Here is a 25,837-nt window from a genome sequence, read left to right on the forward strand (position 1 = left end):
TTTTGGTGAAAATCCTATAATATGTAATTCTGGAAGCATGTATGAAAATTTCCAAAGCAAAACAATCTTCTTCTGTCTGCACTGTGAACTGCAGCAGGCTGGGGGTCCTAGGAGAACTGTGGGATTAAATTGTTTTAATTTTTTCTAATTTGCTGCCTGAATAGGTTTGAAAATTGGAAGCACCCCTGAAGATTGAGTGGAGAAATGCAGTATTCTGAGCCCACCAAAGGAGGCAGAGGTGTCTAAACCCGGGGACTGGACAGCCTTTTAGCACCAGTCTTGTTGTAAGGGCTAGATCCTGCTAGGTTGTGACGGTGAATGTAGATAGTGCAGTAGTCATAGGGACTCTTTTCCCTGTGCTTATCATCCTCTCTGTGCCTATCTCACCTCTTTCTATTCCTTTCCTGAAACAAATTCCTAAAATATATCTGAAGAGTTGTGTATGTTACCTCTGTAAATTAAAAAATAATAGATGTCCTATTTTAAAAGCATCTTTCCTGGCAGACACGTGTTGTCTGTCATAGGAATCTAATTCAGAGGCACAGCAGGTTTCCAGCCATTAGCAGATGTTGTAGGTTACATTCCGTTCACTAACCTTGGGAAAAATACCCTGCACATATTTTGTCAAGGGAGAACTGCACCTCTTGGGACAAAGCTTGCCATGCTATAGCACTCTTGCTTTAAAATATTTTCCAGAAAGAAAGAGATGTGAGAGACCTTCATATAGTGGAAGGGCAAGAAAGCAAATGTTCACTTTCCAATATGCAAGAGCAGCTTCCCAAAGTAAAGCAAAAATGAAATCAAAACAGCACTCCAGTGGCTATAAAATGTAATTATTTTTGTGACAGTGTCTTTCAATTGAATTTCAGGTTGTGCTTTCTTTCTTGCCTGCTGCACTCCCCTGCAACAGATACAGCACTGGCTGATATCTTGGAGATAGAACAGAAGTCAAATCTATGGCGGTAGCCTCTCCTCATCTTCCTCCCCTCATCTGTTTCTCATCTTCCTCTTGTGTAGCTCTGATGTGGTCCATCAAAGATGGAGGGGATTATTCCCCTTCAGTCCCCTTGCATTCAGGAGGTAATGATAGGATTTAACACTACATTCAAGAAAGAGCTAAACACCAATATACAGGAGTCTGAAGGTAAACTGTCTGTCAAGAGACGTATCAGTCTTGCTCTTCTGCACTGTGCAGCTAAGGGCAACTGAGATCATGGCAAGAGTACAGCTCTGAGCCAGCCCATGGTGGAAGGAACCACCATGCCACAGTGTAGCAGCATCCTTACTTGCAGCATAGTTATCTGTACCTGGAGCTGCCAGGTTTACTTGCACCAATGCACTAATTTTAGGCCTCACAGTGGTGAGATAAGACTAAAATACTGCAAACCGCAGCATCTGTAGCTCAACTAAGCTGTTGGGAATTGCTGGAGGGCATGCTATATTGTTGGGAGTCCCAGAGGAGCTTCACTAATGTATCAGAATCCATTATATGCAAGCAATATTTCTAAACACTTGCAGCAGAAGTCTCAACTCAGCAATAACTGAGAATTATGACCCTCGGGATGGAAAGCAAAATGTTCTGTTGTTATGGTAGGAAATAATGGATGTCATCTCAACTAACTGTTATGCCCCATGATTCAGCTCGTCTGTGCCAGGATCATCTCTGCACAGAAGAGAAGGAAGCCTTCAGTGGCTGATCGATGCTTTCATAGAAAGGGTTCTGGCCCTTGCTTCCCCTTGGTAACCCAGGTACATCATTTGTGGAGCACCTGCCAGAGAGCTGGGGACATTCTGATCCTCTTTCTTTGTCTCTCTGCCCTGACGTAACACATACTCTTGTTGTAGTTTTGCAGATTGAATGGTCTGGGTTTGATCTTAGGACTTCACAGTGATGTGAAGAATGACTAGAAAATTATGTTTGGGTAAAATTTTATGTTCTGCTCCTTTGTCAGGGTTATAGTTATTGCACAATATTCATATAAGGATTATACAATAAGGTACAGAATAGACTGAATGTTCAGATATCCAGGTTTCTAAAGGTTTATTGATCAGCCAAGATAATGCAGCTAAAGTATCCTAACTGAAATAAAAAAAAATTAGATTATATTTTTCTATATTTACAGAATTTAAGGTATAAATCAGAAATACACTTCTAAAAAATAGGATGTCAAATGAGGGAAAGCCTTGTAAGTGAGAATAATTTTCATTTTGATTGTCGTGCAGGCTGAATAGTAACTGAAACCTATCAATTTCTGAAACAGGTGGGACAAAAATATTAGAATACTCTTGTCACTATCCTCAAGTTTGTATGTGTGACTGCACTGAACTGCTCTTCTTACACAAGTTAAAAGGCTGTTGATTTCTTCAAGATGTTCATTTGAACATTTTAAAAAAAAAAAAAAAAAAAGAAAAAAATTGAAAGTGGAAAACCATCCAAAATACCATATTTTACAATGAAAATGACTGGGTGAGATCCAGGGAGCAGACCACAACAGAAAATTTAAGAGCCACAGATAACTTCGTAAGTGCTAACAGCAATAAAAGGTAACAAACTGCTCCTGTGGTATTCAGTTTTCTGTCCAAATTCTCAAATTTGAAACTGAAGTAGACCAGTCACTAATGTAGAAGAAAATCATATATGAGGTGAAAATGTCTTTTTTCTCACTTTTTAAATGAAAGTTAATTCACAGTATCCAAAATTATCTGTACGTATAAGATATGGATGGTTTCAGGTTTTCTATGTAATTAGTGTATTTGGTACTTTGTTTTATGAATATTTATTTTTCTGAGGTTATTCAGAAGCAAAGACCTAATCTTGAGTGAGTAAAAACTTCTACTAAACAAAGGAAATACCAGCTTTTAATTTCTCTATTTCATCTACAGGAAAACTTACTATAGCAGTGGCCCAATTCAGGTAATAAGAAATTTTTAAGTGGTCTATATTTGAGATTATATAAAGTTTAAAATTAGAGCCTAGTCAGTTTCCAAAGATCTGGAATTTTTTAAAATAAAATTTTAAGAAGAAATCTATGCCCAAGCCCTCAAACTTACAGAATATCTTAAGAGTTACTCTTTGTACAAGGATAGCCTTTGTTATCTAGGCAGGCTTCTGTCCCCAATAATAGGAAGGAGGCAAATATCCTATATGTTATAGGATTAGGCCTTTAGGTAGTTTCAGCCTCACCTCTGAGGCCATGAGTTACAAGTTGCTTCCTTTAAGGCTTATCCATTGATAGTCCTGCTCTTTATAGTTTTGTCTGCAGTACTCTTAGAAAGAAGTTAGTAACCTTCATAATGTGAAAGAAACTTGAATTGTCCATCAGCCTTGGCTGTGCTGGATGACAGCAGTTAATGAAATCAGATGGCTGCCTGCTTCCTGAGAGCACTGGGTCCCTGTGCTTCTGCGAAACCTTCATCCACAGCCTGCGAGGTAGCAAGTGATCATTTCAGCCGGGTACAGTCAATAGGTTTCTTCTGAATGATCTCACCTCATTTGTGCCTTTGCGAAAGGGCTAAAACGTGCACTTACAACATCTTCATGCTTCAGTACCAGCATCTGGATATATTGGGATATAACAACAGTGATGAGGTTTGCTGATTCTGTGGTATTCCTCCTATTAGGGCTCTTACAAACCAGTTTGGAAGTAAATTGGCATGGAAGCAGCAAGACATAAGATTTAGCTTAGCCTGCCCAACCTATAATAATCACCATCATATGTCTGTTAAACAATGTTAAGCACAGTTCTATTTAAAAAGCAATAATGTCTGCTCCTGATAATGTACTTGCATTGGAAACTGTGAAGACTGACATATAAAATGCTTGTTTGGCTGAATAACATTTTCCCCAGGTTTATTACAGTTTAAGATAGACTATATTTACATTTCAGAGGATGTGCTTTTATTATTAGTTACAATAAGAAGTGTATTCTGGCTGCAGTAAGTATAAGGACCACAATTTCTCACTGCTGTGTGTACTTACCCACAGTTGTAATTGCTGCTATGCCTCCTTAATGTGGTATTTCTCTTGATGGACAGAATGCTGCTGTGGATACCAAAATCGCTCACGGTCAGGCAAGATCCTCCAAGATTAATGATGAAAATGTACTCTGAAAGCAGAAGCACTGGGGCCAGTGCTGTCAGCAATGTAGGGACAGGTGTGAGTGCTTCCATGTTCATGTGTTCTGGGTTTGTTCAACCCATATTCTGTGCTTCAACCCCTGCCCACCTTGGTTGTGCTGCACTTGCTCCATAGTGTCTATGCCTTTCTTGTCCTGAGAGGCCCAACTCTGGACAAAATATTCCAGTGCCAGAAAGAAGGTAATAACCCCCAATATATCAGCCACTACCCCCTTGTTGTTATCATCTGCCAACTTGCAGAGGGTGTTCTCTTGCTCACCATCCAAGTTGTTAGCAAAAACCTTGAGAAATATTGGGCCCAGTCATGAAGTATCAGTCCTGAGAGGTACCACTAGCAACTGACCACCAGCTGGACTTTGGCTTTTCCCTGTCGCTTTTCTTGTTTCTTCTCTTGTGACTAGAAATGGCTTTGAGGAGGTCTTGCTCCATAATTCTCCCACAGACTGAGGTTCCCCAGAACCTTCTTATGTTTCTTGAAGATGGGCTATGTGCCTTTCTCCAGTCATCAGGAAAGTCTCTGAGCACCATGCCCTATGAAAGCCAGCTTCCTCAGGACCTTCAGATGCACTGCATCTGGTTGCATGGGCTTGTATATTGTTCAGTCCTGCCAATGGCCTTCGTAATTATAGAAACACAAGATTTATATCAAGAGAGAAATGCACTGAACCAAAACATTGTTGGAGATTCTGCTGCTGCAAATTGGAATTTTAAATTATTTTTTTCTTAAATCAGCTGTGCCACATCAGCTTATATCAACTTCTGCTTTGGCAGATGGTTGAGCATTCCATAAGACGGAAAGAGAATATTTGGTATATGTCTTTATTGATACCAATCTCAATATATTTAATGTCTAGAAAAGATCTTTCTGTTGCCAGTATCTTCTAGTAAAGTTTAGGGTTGGTTTCTTGAAACCTGTAATGTTGTTTCTGATAGAAATGTGTGAATGACTATTTTTTGTAATGGATAAGATAGAGAAAAATTACAGTGTGGCTAACAGACAGACAGGAGAAATCTAGCTCTTCTGAATTCTTTATCAATGCTTTTTCATAGGAAATATTTTCTGCTTGTTTTGAATGGAAGGCTGACTGGACCAACAGGCTGGTCATGATATTCCAAAGCTTTTTCCTTAAATCACAGACCAGATCAGCAAAGCAGTAACCATAAGGTTTTGCTCTCTAAAGACTGATTGATGGCCTATGGGAAATAAGTTTGTGTTCTCAGGATAGTTACTAGTGGAAGAGATTCATGTTATAAAACCCAGCACCATAGTGTATGGAAATTTTGGCAAAAAAACTGAGGACTGACAGAGCTTGGAAATTAATTCCCTTCCTGCACCTAGAAGATCTTCTGTCAAAACATAAAGTGATGGAAAGGCATCAGTGACACCTTACTGATCATTGCTGTATTTAAAACAGGATAACCAGCAGAATATTTTTTACTATTTCTTCTGTTCTTAAAAGCCATGTTAGTGATGATAAATTCATCCAAATTACAATATCAAAGGGAGAAGATTGCACCGGATGAAAAGGAAGTTAATGAACAAATGCCTGTATTCACTGCATGTGTTATTTTTAGAACTGAGTAGGAGTGGTGGTTGCAAGTGGGAGTTGTTTGTTTCAGGGAATCTTTTTCTTAATGCTTATTATCTTCAGTATACAGAAAATTAGATACAAAAGATGAAAGGTGTGTTATCCCTGTAACACTGCCCAATGTCCATCCTATATCCTGAAAGGCTGCATCACTGCACACAAAATTCCAGCCCTTCCATGACTGTTGCAGCTGACGTCAGACAAAAATGTCTATATTCAAGTCCATTGTGTGGATTGATGACAAGCCCATGTTACGCTGCTGTTGCAATAGAATGTGATTCATTGCTGTGCCTTCAGGATATTACAAACGTACTGCTGTAAAAAGGGGAAATAGTCCTGAATACTCTCTCTGCTGCAAGCTCTAATGTACCATATGCTAAATGATACTGTATTTTAAGTTAGTAATGAGATACAGCATAATAAGGTCAGAGCAGTGATAACCAAACTGAACATGTGCTGTGGCTGTCCATTCCTACTAGATGTAGACCTCCAACATTTGATGTTGTTACCAAGGCAGAAATATTTTTTTCCAGGAAATACTCCTGACATGTTGTAAAAAATCTTCCATACAGGCCCAGGAAAGCAGGTATCAAACGATCTGGAAATGCCTTCAGCGTTAATTAACATTTTCATCAATAAACAGGAAAAGGGGTGAATCAGCAAGCTAATAAAGTTCAATAATCTGTTGATGGGAGTCTCATAAACATTTCTGGGAAACAATGCAAGTTAATGGGAGAATGGATGATAATGTAAAAAGAATCCCAGGAATAGACTAAAAGTTAGAGGAAGAGAAGTATGTCAAGAAAATGTCGGTGGAGAGACATTATTTTCTTCCCCTTTTTTATAATCATAATCTCTTCACTGAAATAGAACATAGGCTGACATTGCTTCTTCGATCACTGCTGAATGTCTCTGTTACATCCCCTGTCTGCAGGGGATAAATGCAAGAAGAAACAATGTGAGATCTAAGAAGTGAAATGGAAACTGTTTACCCAAACAGAGTTATGTCAGTTATATTTGATTGTTTGACAGTTAGAATCATAGAATCATTAGCTTGGAAAAGACCTCTAAGATCATCAAGTCCAACCATCAACCCAACGCCCCCAGGCCTCCTAAACCATGCCCTGAAGTGCCACGTCTACACATTTTTTGAATACCTCCAGGGATGGTGACTCCACCACCTCTAGGTAGCCAGAGTTGGACACCTTATTAGAAAAATTTTGATTCAGTAAAGGTCTAATGCTATTAAACAGTTAACATGAATATTTTAAAGCAGTTTGGTTCCATCGGTGCTATCTGATAGGGAATACAGTATAGAAAGTACCCTTCTTCATAGAGCAATTTCCTCAGGAAAAAATTCACTGCTTACTGCACATGTTCAGTCAGGTGTCTTTTCACTGAATGTTCCTATATTTATTCGTGCTAGTGCATTAGACGCAAAGCTTTCCCCGTAACCTCTTCAGCCAGAGAGCACAGAGTATTGTGGAGGACTACGTAAAAGCAAGTAAAGAGGAAAACCCATACAAATTCCATTTATAAAATATAAATTAATTATATTTCTTATGTAAGTAAGAACTACACCTCAGTTAGGATTCTCTAATTAAAGAGTTGAAATACAGGACAGTTACAGTGATTCAAGTGAAAAATAAACAGGAATTGCTTCTAAATTAGTAGAATATTTATGGATTTAGCCAACTTCAGAATGGCTGTGGGATGAAAAAAGTTTCTACAACTTTCTTAGCTCTATATAACATTAAAAAGAATTTCAAAATGTATTTTATTTTCAATAGAAGTGATATGTACATATATCGGTTGGCAATAATTTTTATATATACTTGTTTTGATGATCAAAGGACTGGGAAGCTGCCATACGAGGACAGGCTGGGAGAGTTGAGTTTGTTCAGCCTTGAGAAAAGGAGGCTCAGAGGGGATCTCATCACCAGGTACCAGTACTTAAGGGGCAGCGACAAAGAAGGTGGAGACTCCCTTTTTACAAGGAGTCCCATGGAGAGGACAAGGGGGAATGGACACAAGTCTCTTTTAGGGAGATTCTGGTTGGACACGAGAGGGAAGTTTTTCACAGTGAGGACAGTCATCATTGGAACAATCTCCCCAGGGAAGGGGTTGGCTCGGCCACGTTGGACACTTTTAATATTTGCCTGGACAGGGTGCTGGGCCATCTTGTCTAGACTCTGCTCTTCCTAGAGAGGTTGGACTAGATGATCCCTGAGGTTCCTTCCAACCTGGGATTCTGTGATTCTGTGATTGTTTTGTTTCCTTTAAGTCAAAGTCAACATTCACAGTCAGATTTCCTTTAGTTATCTAAAATTCTGTCTGTAAATACATTGCTTTAAATCTGAGGTAGGTAGTAAAGATAAATTTTACTGCAAATTTTTGAAGCCCCGCACATGGTCTGGAACTGGTTCTTCTCACGTGTGCCTCCTAAAATGCCAAGTGACACTTCACTGTTTGAGTCCTTCAGATTAGAAGTGCCTTTCAGATGGAGATGCTTTTTCACGTTGTACTTTGCTAAAATACAGTGTTGTGAATTGTCATATTTGGTTATGCTACATTACCTTATGTCAGGAAAGCAGGCTATTGGAGCAGTAGAGTTGATGAATGATAAACAACCCTGCTGCCCTTGAAATGACATTAGTATCTGCATGCGTGCTAGATAATTAGCGGGTTAAGTACCTGCATGGTAATGGTTCCCTAGAGATTTTTTATTTTAATTCCTTGTTGTGTTTCTGTCTGGTATCTCATAGTTTGGGATTTAAAAGGTACTGCCCATCCTGCCTTTGTATACTGTATTAGTCATTGTCTTATTCAAACATATCTTATAACAGTGCATAAAGCAAAGTAACAAAAAGCATGGATGTATATTCACAAGTGATTGTGTTGGAAAATTAATATTCATTAGCTTGAGACACAGATGTTTCGTTGCTGTTGTCATCCCTCGCCAATTCAAAAATAAAACATCAAGTGGGAGAGTATGTTTCTGTCAGTTCCAAAGGCTCAGATGCTTAAAAAAATGCATTAAGACATCAGTACTCAATGGCTTTCAGTCATCTCTGTATCACACTCAATAAATATCCACTCTTTTTCTCACATTCACCCAGAGATAGAGTGTTTTGGGGGAATTCACGCACAAACCTGTTTATGTTGTTAGAAATAAGACGTTTCCAGGAAGTTTCCTCATGTTTGTTACACTTCTTTGTCCCCATGTGTCACAAATACAGACTTGTGTATCCTAATTGTTGATACAGCCTTGTGTATCCTAATTGTTGATACAGCCTTGTGTATCCTGCTGAATACACCAAATTGTCAGAAATATGATTTGTTACACAGCTTTGGTTAGCAATTTAAGATTTATTAATATTTTGATATAGTATTAGGTTGTATAATTCTTAACAGCATCAGCCAATTTAAAACAGCAATTTGATGGAATTTTTTACAATCAACATAGCAACTTAGTTAAAGTTTTGAGAATGGCAATGTTCACTCTGTTACTCACATAGAAGCACACAAAGCAAAATTGAGGTATAGTCCAGTTAGAATGATTCAGAGGGATTGTGGATGCAGGGGATAAGGAGGACCCTCCCGTTGAGTCATAAGGTTCAGAATAGACCCCTTTGCTTTCTAAACTTCTTTCAGAGATAGGTCTAGGTGCAGCTACGTCCAATCTTAGTCTCAGACTTGGTCAACAGTTTATGTGAATAGGGTTAATATATATAGTCAAATTGCACACATGCACACACACACCAAGGTTAACCTGTGCATAAAATTTCCCTTTTTGTGAGTTTCATAAATTACTCACTTTTACATGCTGGCTGTCATCAGCGCAAGGCCAGCAAACCTTGCGAAATTATGCCTTTGGATCCTCCAAAATCATCAGCAGATGATCCTTCAGTCCTCACAAAATCTACCCTGAGCAGCATCCCAGCCCAGGGGGAGACGCTGGGTCACGCAGCCCACTGCGGTCCTGGAGAGCTCCAAAGGTCTCACTTTTGGATCGCTAGTTATAGGCTCGAGATGATTGGCTTTAGTCAATAATTTACATTCTGGCCACAGTTCTGGTACAGTCAGGGAGCAGATGGCCCAGGTGTGGACAGAGATTGCCTGGCACCCATGTTGTTATGACAATAGGGCTTATCCTGGGATCTTAGAGTGAGCCGGCAGGGTGGGGGGTGGGGGGGGCTGCACCACCATGGAATTACAGAAGGCAGGTTATTTTTGCCTTCTACTTAGGTCTGTCTAGTCTTGTTGCATCATGAATATTGGACATTTTGTATAATATGTCCTAAAACCATTAGCTGGTGATGATTTATTTTTAAATTCTTGCATACATGTTTAAGATACAGTGCATGGTTAAAACTGTGGGACATACTATGAAACAAGAAGTGTATTTTGGTTTTAATGCATTGATTGCTATCATTTCACAGGTTAACAAGGCATCATAGTACCTTTTTCTCTGCTTACTGTAAATAGTAACATTATATGCAGTTTTCCTAACTTTTCTGAATCTACAGGTAGAGCAAGAGCTTAAAGTGAGGGTATCATTCACTTTTTCTTACTTTTGAACTACCTAATGGCTTTGTCTGCAAATATAGAGGAGTTACTCCTTTCTGGGAGAACTCTGTTGGAAACCAGCAGATGCTGAGGCTCTTTGCTGATGCAGTTTAACATCTGACTAGGACAGCAGCTGTAGGGCTTGCTGATTGAGCTTCCACAGCTTATCAGAAGGCACCTATCAGAGACTATTTCCCTTAAGACAGTTCACTCTCCTTTTTATGTTGATCAGTTCACTCCATGAAGATAGACTGAGCTTTGTCATTTTTTCAGATATACTTGCCTTTCAAAACAAAAAAGGGTTAATGGATATGTCAAAGAAACGATGTGGGACTCAAGGTGATGTACAAATTAGAAAGAAAAGGGCTACAAAAACCTATAAATTCAATTCTAAATGATGTTTAACTATTGCTAGATATTCTAATGCAGAATAACAATGAGTTCAATCTGGCATAAACTGAGAAGGAAATGTTACTGATGCACTTGAAGGTGGAGTGTACACATCTTTCCAATGTTACCCTCACATGTGGATCTGAACGCAGCTGTAGTAGCTGTGACTTAGCTAATCCTATTGACGGCAGCCTTCTGTGAGTTTATTTATATTCCTTTCCAAATATGTCTGAGCTGCCACAACTTGCAGAATAGAACAGGAGAGTATCTGAAATAAGTTCTGATTCAACTTAATGTCCTTAGCTATAAATTCTGCAGTTCAGCAGCTGCTTTACAGAGAGCTGAGCTCCAACAAGAGGGTGTGAAGGGAACTTCCAAGAAATGGAGAGTAGGAGAAGCACGTCAAGGCAGCAACTGCCAAGGTATTTCCATGAAACAGAACCTTTAGTGTAGCAGTGCTCAAACTCTGCATGCAGCACCACTAGGAATCTTGTCTTCCCAATTTCCTCCCCCAATCTGACAGATTGCTTTTTCTGACCTGTGTCAATGACTGCTTGCTTTAGTTTCTTTGAAAACATGTCACTGGACAACACCTCTGTCACATTTTCAGAATACATTGTGACATTGCAATGTATCCAAGAATGCACTGTATCCAAGAATCCATGAAGTGAAAGGTAAAGAAGTGCTTTAGTATGATGTACTTTGCCATAACTGAGATAAGTTATGACCAGTTGTGGAAATTTACAAAATATTGTTACCTATTATCTCTGTCTGAAACCAAAATTAAAGCCATTGCCTTTTATAAAAAATGTCAATCACATTTGAGACTTGCTTCAATGGTTTGTGGGGTTTTTGTTTGGTTTGTTTCACCCCTTCTTACATTAATGTAATATTTTAAAGGATAACTTCTGTAGCCTAACACCTTGTACATTAGATTTCAAAGTAACAGCCTTGAATGATTTTTTTTTTATGGTCAAGAAATAAAACTTTGAAAGCAAAGGTTAACAATGTAGAAGTAAATCCTTCCAATATAAGCAGCAATTTGAGCCATAAGTGACCTTCAATCTAACCTCTGTTGACATCAGAGAATTCTTCTAGGGAGCAAGGACAATACATGGCCTTGTAATCATTAGTCTCAAATAAATTCACCTTTGCTGCAAGTATTTATATACTAAAACCCAGAATAAGAAAGTGTTATTGCTTTGAAGATTATAAGATTTTTAGAAAGATTTATTTGACAAAGTGTGCAGTGAAGAAATTATAAGTTTCTTTGATTTCTTTTTACTTTTTGCTTTCTCTGTTGTTTTCTTGGTGACAAATTATGAAAGAAGGATTTCAGTTCAATAATTGTGTTTGTTCTTAAAATATATTTACTGTATTCCAGACAATGTACTAAACTGGTGCCTCTCCTTGCATTATGTACACATTTAAAATAATTACATGTGAATTGTTGCCTGCTTATATGTTTAAATATAATTATGTTTTCTTTTTGCATCCTCAGCTGAACTAATAGAAGTCTTGCTTCACTTTTTTAATACAAGAATGTAAAGTTGTTGCCATTAGACCTTGGAGAGTTTTTGAGGTGGAGAGCTGTGTTATTACTGAGCACAGTTTTTGATAATTCTGTAACATGGAGTTCTGACAGACCCTTGAGTCCTTAAGCACGTATTTCTGAAGACGCAGCGCAACAGCAGACTCAGAGGTGGGAGGGATGCAGTAGTTCACCCATTGTAGAACAATGCATGGAGCGATCTCAATGGTTAAATGTTTTAAGTCCAAGAGTTAGCTGGGGTTTCAGAATAATAAGTTCATTCTTCTTGTATCAGCTAGGACTAGGTCAGACCTCCTGTCTAGATCCCCAAGCTGCTCCTTTACTAGGTTTAGTACTTTGTATTGGACTAAAGCACAAATACAAAATAGAGCCCATGTTAATTTTAAGGTGGCCAAGGAAGAATTTATTACTTTCCATGGAAGATTATCTCAAATTTGAAGACACAACATTTATCTCAAACCTAACTTAAATTTCTCTAAGTTCAACTTCCAAGACTCGCTTCTGGATTTACTCTTTTCCAAATTCAGCCCTCTTTATGTAATGTACTTTCCCTTTTGCTGACTGTATAACGTCTCCTCCAGCCAAATTAAAATGTTCACAGCCTCACCACCATTCCAAACCAATATATGCAGCAGATTTGTTATAATTCCTAATCAGTGTGCTACCTTCAAAGATATTAAATAGCATAAAAGGGATGTGTGTCACCCTGGAACCCTAATATATACATCCTCAATCACTGCTGATTTCTTTTTAGATGACTGTTATTCTGCTTTTTCAGTTCATTCAGTGTTAAGTGAATTTTAAAGGGGATGAAGCAAGAAAATGCTCAGAGGTTATTTTGATACTATCTTGTTCCACTCCTACTCGTGCTGTGGTCATCATGGAACATGGCTGTATAAACAACTGAATCTGGTTTTTTTAATGAATAGTTAATATGATGATGTCCCAGGGTGATTTCAAATATCTATTTTGTATGGGAAAAGATAATTTCAGGGTAAACAAAGAGTACTGCTAAGAAGTTACCAATATTAGATAGCTTTTCCTAATGGAATAATGGAGTTTCTTGGCTGTCAGCAACTCTGTTCAACAAATGAAAAATGGAAAAGCACCCAATGTAGGAAGAAAATCAAAAGAAAGGTAATAATATCTGTTGTTAAGACATCTTTAATTATACAGCTTCTGCTAAAAGGAGTAAGAACAGAGGAGGAGGATAGAAACACCAAAGTTTCTATAGAGAGTTGGATCAAAATTCTGTGCCTAGTGAAAATAATGAGATCAAACAAAGTTTTCTGGTTGACTACAGACTCAAGTTCCTTGCTTATAGGAGTTTGATATTTTGTCTAGCTGGATAATTTTTATGCACTCTTGAAAAGATAAATGAATTGCATATAAGGTGTTATTTAGCTCCTGAAAAATTAAGAACTTTTCAGAGAAAAGTTAAAACATTTACTGATACTTCTTTTAGGCTTTCTTCTTCTGTATATTCTAAGAAAAATTTAAAGGAAAGCAGAGACTAGTTCTTGTTTTGGGAGCTATCTTGGAAGGTAGGAGAACAAAGATGTACTTTTAGATCATGTAACGCTGGATTTGACTCTAAGACAAGATACAAGCTTTGTTTGTTTTACCAAGCTGACTGCAAAAAGTTGATTAGGGTTATGTTGAGGACAAGCACAATCACTTGTTTAGAGCAATAACATATTCCTAGAGTCTCCATGGATAATTCATAACTAAGGAAGAGACAGTGTTAATGTTCATTGATAAGATTTAAGAGAGTTCAGTAGACATTATTCACAGTTACAAAAATAAATCTGTAAGTATTTAATCGATTGGAACAATAAGCAGGATAAAGCATGGCCATGTGTTTTACTTAGAGACAGAGGATATAGCACTTTCCTTGCTGAGCATCAATTACTTTAGAGCCAAGAGGTTAAAACATCCTTGAATAAGCATCCAGGCTTGCTTTTAGGGAAGTTGTTAAGCAGACACCTATACTTGAACCACATGGATGGTTCCATATAGTATTTGGATTCTTCTGTCCCCCGTACTTCCAATTCTTTACCTAGCTGACACCAAAAACTCAATCCTACAACACTTATATTTGAGAATAGAACTACTCACTATGAAATGCTTCTGTCAATGTCAGTTCTTGTAGAAAAAATACTGACACTGTTTTTTTATGTCAAATTTCACTTTCAGAATATCCAATGAAGTGTATGTGATATAGTATCAAGATTAAATTAAAACCAAAATATGGAGGGTGATAATACAGGCTATAGACTCTTCAAAAGGGATAAAATCATACAATCATTTTGATTGAAAATGAAACTTTCCTCTGATTCTTACCCACAAACACCTGATCCTTACATCACCATCATCAAGCTCTAGACAGTCAAAAAATTCCCTAACTTACAGGGCTATCCCACTGCCTCTCTTTCCTTTCCTATCCTTCCTTCCTAGCTTTGGCTGTAACTCAGGGGAAAAAAGAAAATAAGAACCAGTTTATTACCTTTGGAAGAAGGGACAGGCAACTCAGGAGGACTACAAAGATGTCATGAGGTTATGCAGGGAGAAAACTAGAAGGGCCAAAGCCCAACTAGAACTTAATCTGGTTACTGCTGTAAAACACAATAAAAATATTTTTCAATAAATACATTAGCAATGAAAGGAGGGCTAAGGAGAATCTCCATCCTTTATTGGATGCAGGGCAAAACATAGTGACAAAGTCAAAAGCTGAGGTACTTAATGTCTTCTTCTCCTCACACTTTAACAGCAAGACTAGTTGTTCTCAGGGTACGCAGCCCCCTGAGCTGGAAGACAGGGACAGGGAGCACAAGGAAGCCCCCATAATACAAGGGGAAATGGTTAGCGACTTGCAACTCCATTTAGCATACACAGGTCTATGGGGCTGGATGGGATCCACGCAAGAGTACTGAGGGAGCGGGCAGAGGAGCTTGCCAAGCCACTCTCCATTATTTATCACCAGTCCTAGCTGACCAAGGAGGCGCCAGACAACTGGAGGTTAGCAAATGTGATGCCCATCTACAAGAAGGGCTGGAAGGAGGATCAAGGGAATGACAGGCCTGTCAATCTGACTCCGATGCTGGGGAAGGTGTTGGAGCAGATCATCATGAGTGACATCACGTGGCACATACAGGTGATCAGGCCCAGCCAGCATGGCTTCATGAAAGGCAGGTCCTGCCTGACCAACCTGATCTCCTTCTATGACCAGGTGACTCACCCAGTGGATGAGGGAAAGGCTGTGGATGTTGTCTACCTGGACTTTGATAAAGCCTTTCACACTGTCTCCCACGCCATTCTCCTAGAGAAGCTGAAGGCTCATTATTGGACAGGTGTACTCTTCACTGGGTAAAAAAACTGGTTGGGTGGCTGAGCCCAGAGAGTTGTGGTAAATGGAGTTAAATCCAGTTGGTGGCCAGTCACAAGTGGGGCTCCCCAGGGCTCAGTTTTGGGGACAGTTCTGTTTAATATCTTTATCAATGATCTGGATGAGGGGATCAAGCACACCCTCAGTAGGTTTGCAGATGACATCAAGTTGGGTGGGAGTGTTGATCTGCTCAAGGGTAGGAAGGGTCTGCAGAGGGACCTGCACAGGCAGGATCGATAGGCCAAGGCCGATTGTAAGAAGTTAACAAGGCCAAGTGAAGGGTCCTGCACTTGGGTCACAACAACCCCAGGCAACACTACAGGCTTGGGGCAGAGTGGCTGGAAAGCTGCCTGGTGGAGAAGTCCCTGGGGGTGCTGGCTGACAGCCGGCTGAGCATGAGGCAGCAGTGCCCAGGTGGCCAAGGAGGCCAACAGCATCCTGGCTTGTGTCAGCAGTGGTGTGGCCAGCAGGAGCAGGGCAGTGATCGTGCCCCTGTACTCAGCACTCAGTACAAGAAGGACATTGAGGTGCTGGAGCATGTCCAGAGAAGGAAAATGAAGCTGGTGAAGGGTCTGAAGAGCAGGACTCATGAGGAGTGGCTGAGGGAGCTGGGGGTGTTTAGTATGGAGAAGGGGAGGCTGAGGGGAGACCTTATTGCTCTCTACAACTACCAGAAAGGAGGTTGTAGTGAAGGGGGTGTCAGTCTTTTTTCCCAGGTTACAGGTGATAAGATGAAAGTGTTGCAAATGGGTGATTTAGATCACTTAAAGAACCACTGTCCTAGGTATTAGCAAAAGTGTTTTTTAATATGATGTTGTTAAAGTGCAGCTTAACAAAGTTCACTCTATGACTGTTCTGCAAAATTATTTGATCAATGATTCAAAACCACCAAGGTACAGTCAAAGTTAGCAAGATAAAAGTCAAAATTACCAAGACAAAAATCACAGTTACCATAACACAAGGTTATGCGTGATATCAGTCACCTGCCAAAGTTCTACCACTGGTGAAAGGTCTCACTTCCTTTAGAAGTAACCTTGAGAGGTGTCCCAGCTCAAGGGGAGATCACCACCATGCAGCCAGGCTGCTTAGCAGGAAAAGCTCAAAGAAGGCTTACTTAGGCTGTCGTATTTATGGAATAAAGTGGCTGGCTTGTTGGCAAATTGCATGCAAAGGTAAAGGTTTGCATGAGACTCCTTGTACCCATAATCTTCTTTGTTCCTTGATAAATGAGTGTTGGAAAAGCCACCTGCTATCAATCTGTTAATTGCATGATTTATGTTCCAAACTCATATGCATTAATGTTCACCGTGTCACTCTGCTCCTTTGTGGGTTTTCAGAGAACAGATTGGAACTAGAGAAGTTCTTGTCCCAGTTACAGCTTAGGCCTTTATCTCCTTTGGAGCCTGTACCAAACTATCACTAGTTTGGTTAAGGAGTCGGGTGGATCTGTCATAGAAGAGAAATGGCCTCAAGTTGCAACAGGGGAGATTTAGATTGGTTATTAGGAAAAATATCTTCAATTAAGGGGTTGTGAAGCACTGGTACAGGCTGCCCAGGGAAGTGGTTGAGTCACCTTCCCTGGATGTATTTAAAAGATGTGTAGACACGCCGCTTAGAGACATGGTTTAGTGGTGGACCTCACAGTGGTAAGTTTATGGATGGACTGTATGATCTTAAGGGTCTTTTACAACCTAAATGAGCCTATGATTTTTATGAAAAAAAAAAAAAAAAAAAAGAAACAAGGAAAAAAAAAACAAACCCAACCACCTAGTCTGAGGAAGTATTTAATTTGCATATGCAGAGGAGGTATTCTCTTCTGGGGTATCAGCAGAGTTTGGTGTGATTCTTAATGAACTTCAGTATTCAGGTAGTAGATTTTTTATTTATCTGAAATGTTATATTAATTTCAAAACTTATTTTTATTACTAACCTTGCTACTGAATGTAATTCATAGAAACTTAAAATCTTCATGAAGGACTGAAGCTATTTCAGGGGTCACAGACAGGACAACTTTTAGCAGAGTTCCTTGCTTCAGCATTTGCTATCAGAATACCAATGAGAAAACCTTCCTTTTTTTTTTTTTTTAAAATATATATATGGGAGGCGGGTAGATGGGTATGAAAACACAAAAAAATTGCTGTGTTATCCTGACCAATGGTCATGTCCCCTGGCATTTCATGATTCAGTAGTTGTAGAATAATTTATCTGCAGTGAACTGACTTACTTGCTGAAAAATGTGACTTACTTGCTGAAGAATGTGTAGGGGGGGAGAAATTAGCATATATTATCACTTTATACAGTGCTAAGCTTGAATTTCAAATAGATGATAGTGGATTCATTCTTTGTTTTTATTGATATTCGTTCCAGACAGCAATGTCATTGTTTGTAAGTGGTGTCACGCAACAAATCATGCAGGTGCTTCATTCAATAAAAGAGCATTCTAGGACCCATGTGGGTATTATTAAGAAGGGCTTAAATGCTTAGCATACAGATATTGCCAGAACAACATATAGATCTGGTCACCTGAACATGGCACTGATAAGATGATTAGTCATGTGCAGACCAGATATTTTTATATTTAAAACACTGTCTGCTCGAAGGGTTTGATTTATTTTTTCTTTTTAATATGGGAAGCAACAAGAGTTAATGACAATGTTTAGAAGCAGTGTTGCCTTTCCCAAAGAAATCCGTTTATCTGTCCTTCTTTATTTCTTTCCTCAGCAACTGCTTTACAGTTTAATTTGCCTTGTTTTGTTATTTGCACCCCAATGAGGCAAGGATGCATTGAAAACATGATTTATTACTGAAGATAAACATGAGCTAAGAAAAGATTTTAGGCCATCATGAAAGGGAAAACAGCAACAAAATGTTGAGGAATCATTGCCATTATTCATGATAGGGCAGTAGCTCAAGCAAGATGGTGTCCCTCTTGAAATTCTTTTTTTAAAAGACAAAGTAACAGACAATGCCCTTGCTGAAGAGCTTTTGCTCTAATTGAAATAAGAATGGGTGATAAAATGGGATAGCCCCATTTTACAGATAAGGAACTGAGAACAAAGAGAAATCAGTGCTTGATTCAATGGCTATATGAGCATGTGTTTGCTTTTAGAGTGGGTAGTTCCATTTCAATTCACCAGTGTATTCAGCATGATTTATACCAGTTGAGGATCCAGTCCAAGGAGTTCTCCTTGTATCAGTTAGTCTAGTCCTTGAAGAATAACATCCTCCTTCAGCTTCTTTTTGCTATGCAAATGAAATACTGTAAATTTTAAACATAGAAGTGGGTTTTTATCAGTCTGCCATATGTTTTCCATAGATAACTACATGGTCTAATTGGTTTGATTCAAACTACTGACACCAATATGCAAATCTGGTTGAATGGAGTGTGTTTATACTGCAGCTTCCTTCTGAACCATTGATTGAAATATGAGTGCTTAAAATAGATCTGTGTGGAATATTTAAGTAGTTTGCAATTACACACATTCTCTCTTGTCTATGTTGAGTCCTAAGAAGCTAATGAGGAAAAAGTACTGGTCAACTGCTCTTCCCTAACCTGGCACAATATATTTTAGAGGATCTTAGTGTTTGCAAGATTTTTAAAATTGAGTTAGAGCAAAAGAAACATATTTTAAATAGCTTTTTGAGTAGCACAGTCGTTAGAAATGCATAGATATGCTTATGTGAGATTAATGTTATATTATTCTAGCTCTGAAGAGATTTTACTGGAGCATAAGCCCTTCTGACACTTTTTAAGATATTAGTTGTTGGGTTTTTTTGGGGGTTTGTTTTTTTTTTTTTTAAATAGTGCATTGTTATGGTCTTGTAATGAATGTCTCTAGGTAGTTTCTTCTCTGTACTCTTTGCCTTTTTGCTTTCTTTCAATGTCCTTCCACATTCTGTTCAGGTTAGATATCAGGTGGGCCATGCCATCGCATCAATTGTTTCCACTGGAAGGACTACCAGTACGATCTTCTACTGTTCATCTTTCATTCTCATGAAACGTCCCATTTCTGTGCAAAAGTCAAAAACTGTTAATTCTTCCACCTCTGGACTGCTACAAAAATATGTAGGCTTAGTATGTAATGGTAAGTGACTACAAAATTTCTAGTCTTACTGGAAGGTGCCTGAATTTAAAACAATTGTTTTGCAGGGAAGCAAAGATATGCTAAGCAAAATTTGAAATACATTAACTCTATTTTTAGAAGATTCTCTGGCAGATTTATATAATTTGGTAACATAACAGCTGCACACTGCTTTCTGACTGTTCTATATTCAAGCAACAATAATTATAAACAAGCAAAATAGTTTATTGTAAATAACAAATAGCGAGGGTGTTTATCACCTTTATATTTCATATCATAAACCCCTGCTATGCTCTGGTAGCAATTCAGTATCATTATATTAAATACATTTTTATTAGTATGAATCATGTATTGATTTCTTGACTTGGTTCTTTTTATTATGTGCAGAAGCCCATACTTCCAAGAGCCACACTGTTGCAAAAATAAGCATCTTTCATGTCTCCATCAAATTACAAATTTACAATACACAAAGTAGTGACTACATTTGCGGCTGTTGCAAGCCCCTTAAGAGCTGCTGGTATTTTTAAGTACCAGTTTTAAAGGGTAAGCTATTGGATAAGAATCTCAGCTGCTCTTTCAAGAAAAATAAAGTAACTTGCAGAGTGAGAAGGACTTAAAAAAACATAATTCCTTACGGCCAGGTAATCAAGTGGTAGACAAAACCAATCCAGTGAATGGCCAGCAATTTAGGATTGTACCTAAATATGCTTCATAAAGGTGTCTTCAGATAGGAGCCTGTTTAAGCATTCCTTTGCATAGCTGCTAGAGACAGCATGATAGATGGTCTTCCTACAGTGTGCAAAATAGTGTGATGTTGAGTTATGCCTTTTATTGCAGGTTTACAATGTTGGTTATTTGCTGCTCATCACAAAAAAGGGGGGGAAAAAGTCCCCCTAGTCCCACAGAAGTCACTGAGAATGCAACCCGTTATTTCCAAGGGGACAGGATTTGCATGCATTTTCTTAAACCGCAGCTTTCTCTGATGACAACATCTGGGCTTTTAAAGGGATGAGAACCCTATCACTTACATCATCAAGTGGAAAAGACAGCAATAATATAAGACTTTGGATAAAAGACTGGTTTCGTAACAAAAGGTACCTGTTTGTAAATTCTTAAAAATTGAAATTGTGAGAGGAATAAATTAATCTGTATGATAGTGGGTGAAAGGACAAAAATATTAGAGAGTTTTACTAGTTCTTTGGAGGACCATACAGCTTTATGTCTGTGCTTTCAGATTCCTAATTTCAGGACACTATAAACTGCTGATTACCAGCACACTTCTGCAATTGTGTCTATTTATATTGGCAAATGGTTAATGTGCAGGTCTGTTGGAGGATCTCAATATGGATATAAGATAAAAGAGCAAATATCCATAAGAAAAATTGGCACCCTTGTGTTACTTTACAAGCTCTTGGGATCTTTCAGTGATGAAACTTCCTATTCCAGGGAGAAGGCACACTTCTGAGAGCACCCAACAAACTCCTTTAAAGTTAGCTTTGCTTTTATGAAGCTCCAAATCTCAATCTCAGCAATAATTTCGCATTAATTAGTAGCCTTACTGAGGAAATCTGCTCCAACTCATGCAATTAGAAGCTTTTTTAAATTGAAAAGCACAGCATATTTGCAGATGGATTATAAATCTGAGAATAGTTTTGAGATTCAGGATTAATATTTTAAAGTTACATGCAAAGTAATCCTTCAGATAACAACTAAAATTGCTACATAGCTAACATATCAAAGCTAATATGTTCTTCAATACTTTATATCACTTTCTATAAATTTCTATGTAACAGGAATAAGGTAAATTTGTCCTGAAGAGAAAAATCTGTTTGCTTTAATTTACACTTGTAAAAATATTTCTGTGTACATTTATATACAATCACCTTTCTGCATTGCGACTTTGACAGTATAAATGTTCTTACTTCTAGATGTTGAGACTAGTGTTATAAATTGGGACACAAGGGGTTCAGGCCATCTGACTAACCAGCAAATGCAGCTCACTTTGCAAAACTGTATTTACAAATCTTGAGTTGCAGGCTGAGTTGCTATGTTTTAGCTGATTGCAATATGTCCTTATAAATATTGGTATAAAACTCTGGAAGTGTATATTTTCTGGATAAAAATAATTGCATATTTTCTTTAACTTAGCTGAAAGTGTCCATGCTTAATTAGTACTCTGATTTCTCTTTCCCATTTTAGACTTCATATGTGCAACAGCAGACTCAATATACTCTGCTTTTCCTCCCAAATCTGTCTTTGATGAAACTCCTTGCTGGGAGACAGGACTGGGCAGTTGTGATGTAAGATATCAAGGAATGCAAGTAATTTATAAAGAATTTTTTGTTAAGGTATTATCTTTAAGGACTTCAGGGAAATAATCTCGATGAGCAAATGAGCAGTAAAAATATAGCTTTTCTCTGGATTTACTCTTTCATGCCTTGCAAAATTTTTCCAAAGATCAGCCAACTTGACTATTGTCTAGTATGTCTTAAGGAGACAGAAATCAAGGACATTAACAAGTGATATAATTTGACCCAGAGAAGAGCATGCCAAGGTCAGAGTTGGTTTCATTTTGTTGTTATTTAGTTGCCAGTCTTAATGCTCTCTGGGAAAATATCTGGTTCTTTTGATCCAGGAATTCTTTCTAGTCCAAGGAGAGCACTTGAAACCACTTGTGGTGATAGATGCTCTGCAGGCTTCAGGAACTTACGTAGAGTGTAAGTGGTTGCAATGATATAGGACAAAAATCCATACATGAATCTTACCATATAAAAATATTTTGCATTCTTTTCTTTTAGCATAGATCTCTGAGGGTCAACAGTAAGATATAAAGTTGAAGAAAAGATGACATGAGGGACTGAAAATGCAGATTGGAATAATGTTGTGGTTGGTAGTGAGATCCCACTCCAGGAGGACCATGCAGATTTCTGGGGTAGATTTTAAAAGCCTGCTTTAGAGGAATATTTGCAGACATGGATTTGCTTTTGTGTGGATGTGGCTCTCATACTGCACTTTGAATTACATGATGGAGAACAAGCATCTGGGTGAAATCTGGTTATTCATCTACCCCAGCATTTCTGAACACAACATTTATTAAAAAAGGCAAAACAAAATGTATAAATCAGGGCCTTGAGAGACAGTATAAATAGAGATACAAAGAGACTTTTGAACACACTCAAATTCCTGGCATGATTCTTATAAGAGGCAAAGCATTAGGGACCAGAATTGTAATTGAATGAGTTTTTGTAACACGGCCAAGGAAAACACTACATAACCACCCTTACAGATTCTTAAACAAAGCCCAGTTCAATGAGTTAATGATTTTCTAATACTTAAAAGAAAGTGAATTAATGGATGTACTTTGCTATCTTGTACAGACAGACATATAGCAGCTGTGTAATGGTATTAACTCAGTCCAAAGATGGGGGGTTTTGTTAGGAGATCTTGGTATGCGTTGACCAGACTGACCACTGGAAGAAGCACTGAACTGGTAAACTAATTTTCACATGGGAAACCAAATAAAGAAAGAATTATTTCTATTATCAGGACATTTCCCAGCTGAGAAACAAACTTTATTTGGTGTGGAAAAAATTAAGCTTGCGGGAGAACTTATACCAGTGTGGCATTATGCATAAGAATATTTTGTTATTGCCATATACCGAAGTTACTGGCATAGCATCAAAATTTTTCATACCACACGACTGTGCAGGGGCTTAAAATAGAGCTGCCAGCTTCAAAACTTGCAAAGAATTTCACCTTTAAGGAATCAGCTTTATTCTGTTGCTCTGTGCCATGGCAACAAACATATCCATGGCAAGACAACAATTGGTTTTCATTTTTTGGTAGTCTGTTTGGTGGGGTTTTTTGTCATGAGCTAGTTTGACCTTTTTTAGAAACACAACTATTTAGAGTATGAAAACAAGGATATGTGGATAGTAGGAGAGCACACACCGAGTAACAGGAGTGTCAGCTGCCTACGGTTTGGTAATTGGAGAGTGTAGGTCTTATGCAAGTGTTTCAGATACGGTCTGGAGAATTTTCAGGATATAGGCATGGGAAGCCAACAGATCTGTTTCCATGATTGGTTGAGTTACAAAAGCTGTCTCCTCTGCTTCAAAAATGCTTGCTCTGCACAGATCAGTAGAGGTGGGAAGACCAGAGAAGCAAATCCATATTTTTTTAACCATTAAGTGGAAAAAAACTATAAATTGGATTGAATTAATAGTTGCATTTCAGATAATTTTAATCCACTGATGACTTGAACCATTGCTGGAACTGATCTACATACTTTTTAAGATGTAGAATATTAGCTATTCATTTTATTTCTGATTTTGAATGACTGAAGAGAAACTGTTGATTGTTGGATGGGATGAGCTGCATGGGACACGATGTGCTGCCGCTGTTCCAGCCAGCATGCTTCCAGGAGTTACTGATTAAACAGGCTGCTCTTGTGCATGCCAGTACGGAACAAAGGTGTCCGTCTGTCTGTCTGAGTACCTAGCTTGAAATTTGCCAGGAGATGGCGCTCAGTATTGTGGTATGGTGCCGGGGGTTACAAATCCAACAACACTTGTGAACAGAAAATGTCTTCCTTGGTACATGGGGGAATAAGAAAAAGGTGGAAAGAGCTTAGCAGGTCATCCAGTTCATCCCTGCTGCAGGGTAAACGGTATTTAGAGGGTTCTGGCTTTTTCAGTGGAGCTTCTCTAACTTTAGCAGTTCAGCTCAGTTAAACTTTCGTATTTTTTCCAACAAGTAGCTGTTTTGTATTCTTCCCTTCTTTTAGGGTACTGTTAAATACATGGGAAGAGGATTTGAAATTTAACATGCAGTTCTTATTAGAGGCTTTGTTAGAGAAAACACTTGTCTGATGGGTAGGGATAGAAGTGCAGTGTTTAATTATCCTATTTTGTATAATAATATTTTGAAAAGCAAGCAGGAGACAGAACATCAGTAGAAGGAGGAAGAGGAAACAGGGAGTTAGAGCTCTCTACAGCCTGAAGCCTTGGCTCCCTGCTTACCTGTAGTGCATTCACCTCACATTACTGTGGAGATTAGATTCTGTCACAGCTGTAATAGCTGATTTAACTTTAACTTTCCTGCTGCTTTTGAGTTTGACTGTCTACATCAGCACATTATTAGCAAACACTACTTGTGGTGCTCTGTATACCTGTGTCTAGGAATGGAGTACAATTTTAAAGCTAAATTTGATCTCAACATGCAAATGTAACATTTAATTAAGCCAGTAGTAAATGTAACTGACCTCCAAACATTTAATTAGGTAGACCAGAAGTTCATTACCAGACCACTGATAACTAAAAGTGAAACTCCTGTCACCAGTTAGTCATGCTCTCAGAGAGAAGTGACTCTCAGAACAATGTTTTCTGTGGTGTTAGGTGGCTGGCAAATGCATTTTTATGAGCCTAACCACATGCACATGTAAATGAATTGGTTCACAGGTAAAATCTCTCTATTTGCCATTGTAAGTTCATTTTTTCAATATTTTTGCTAGTAGATAATGGCATTAATTTCCCTTGATCTAAGAATGCTGAAAAGTATTAACATCAGTGAGTCAGTAAACAGAAAGTGCTTTCTACTTTATGATCATCATCTTAGTTCACATGAACCTATGAAGAAAAGAAAAAATAACTTCTTAACATGAAATTTCCTCCAGAGTCAACAAAATACCTCTTTATATAACACTATCAGATCAAATAAACATTTTAATGTAAATTAGTATCATGTCTTTTGTGAAAGCAGAAAAGAGAAGGAAAAAAAAAATTCCAGTAGAGCTGGTAAGCCATGATATCTTTTCTCCCAGACTTCCACAGCACTGTGAAATTCATAGACAATATTACTCATAAAATTTTATGTTCTCCTGGCATAAATATGCTGAATAATTCTTTTCCCTTGTAATCCTGCACTGATTTGTTTAATGAGTGACTTTTCCTGTCTTTTCCTTAATTTGCTTGGAATTCCTAATGTTGCATTTCCTCCCTGCCAACAAATTTTAATTTTCATTTGGAAATTGAATTTTTCATTTCCATATCACCAACTTCCTGTCCACAGAGGTGTGGTTTTCTGGGAACTAGAAACGAATTCACAAGATCATTCTATGATTTCCTGACCCTTC

Source organism: Phalacrocorax aristotelis, chromosome 11 (assembly GCF_949628215.1).
Source record: "Phalacrocorax aristotelis chromosome 11, bGulAri2.1, whole genome shotgun sequence".
Taxonomy (NCBI): domain Eukaryota; kingdom Metazoa; phylum Chordata; class Aves; order Suliformes; family Phalacrocoracidae; genus Phalacrocorax; species Phalacrocorax aristotelis.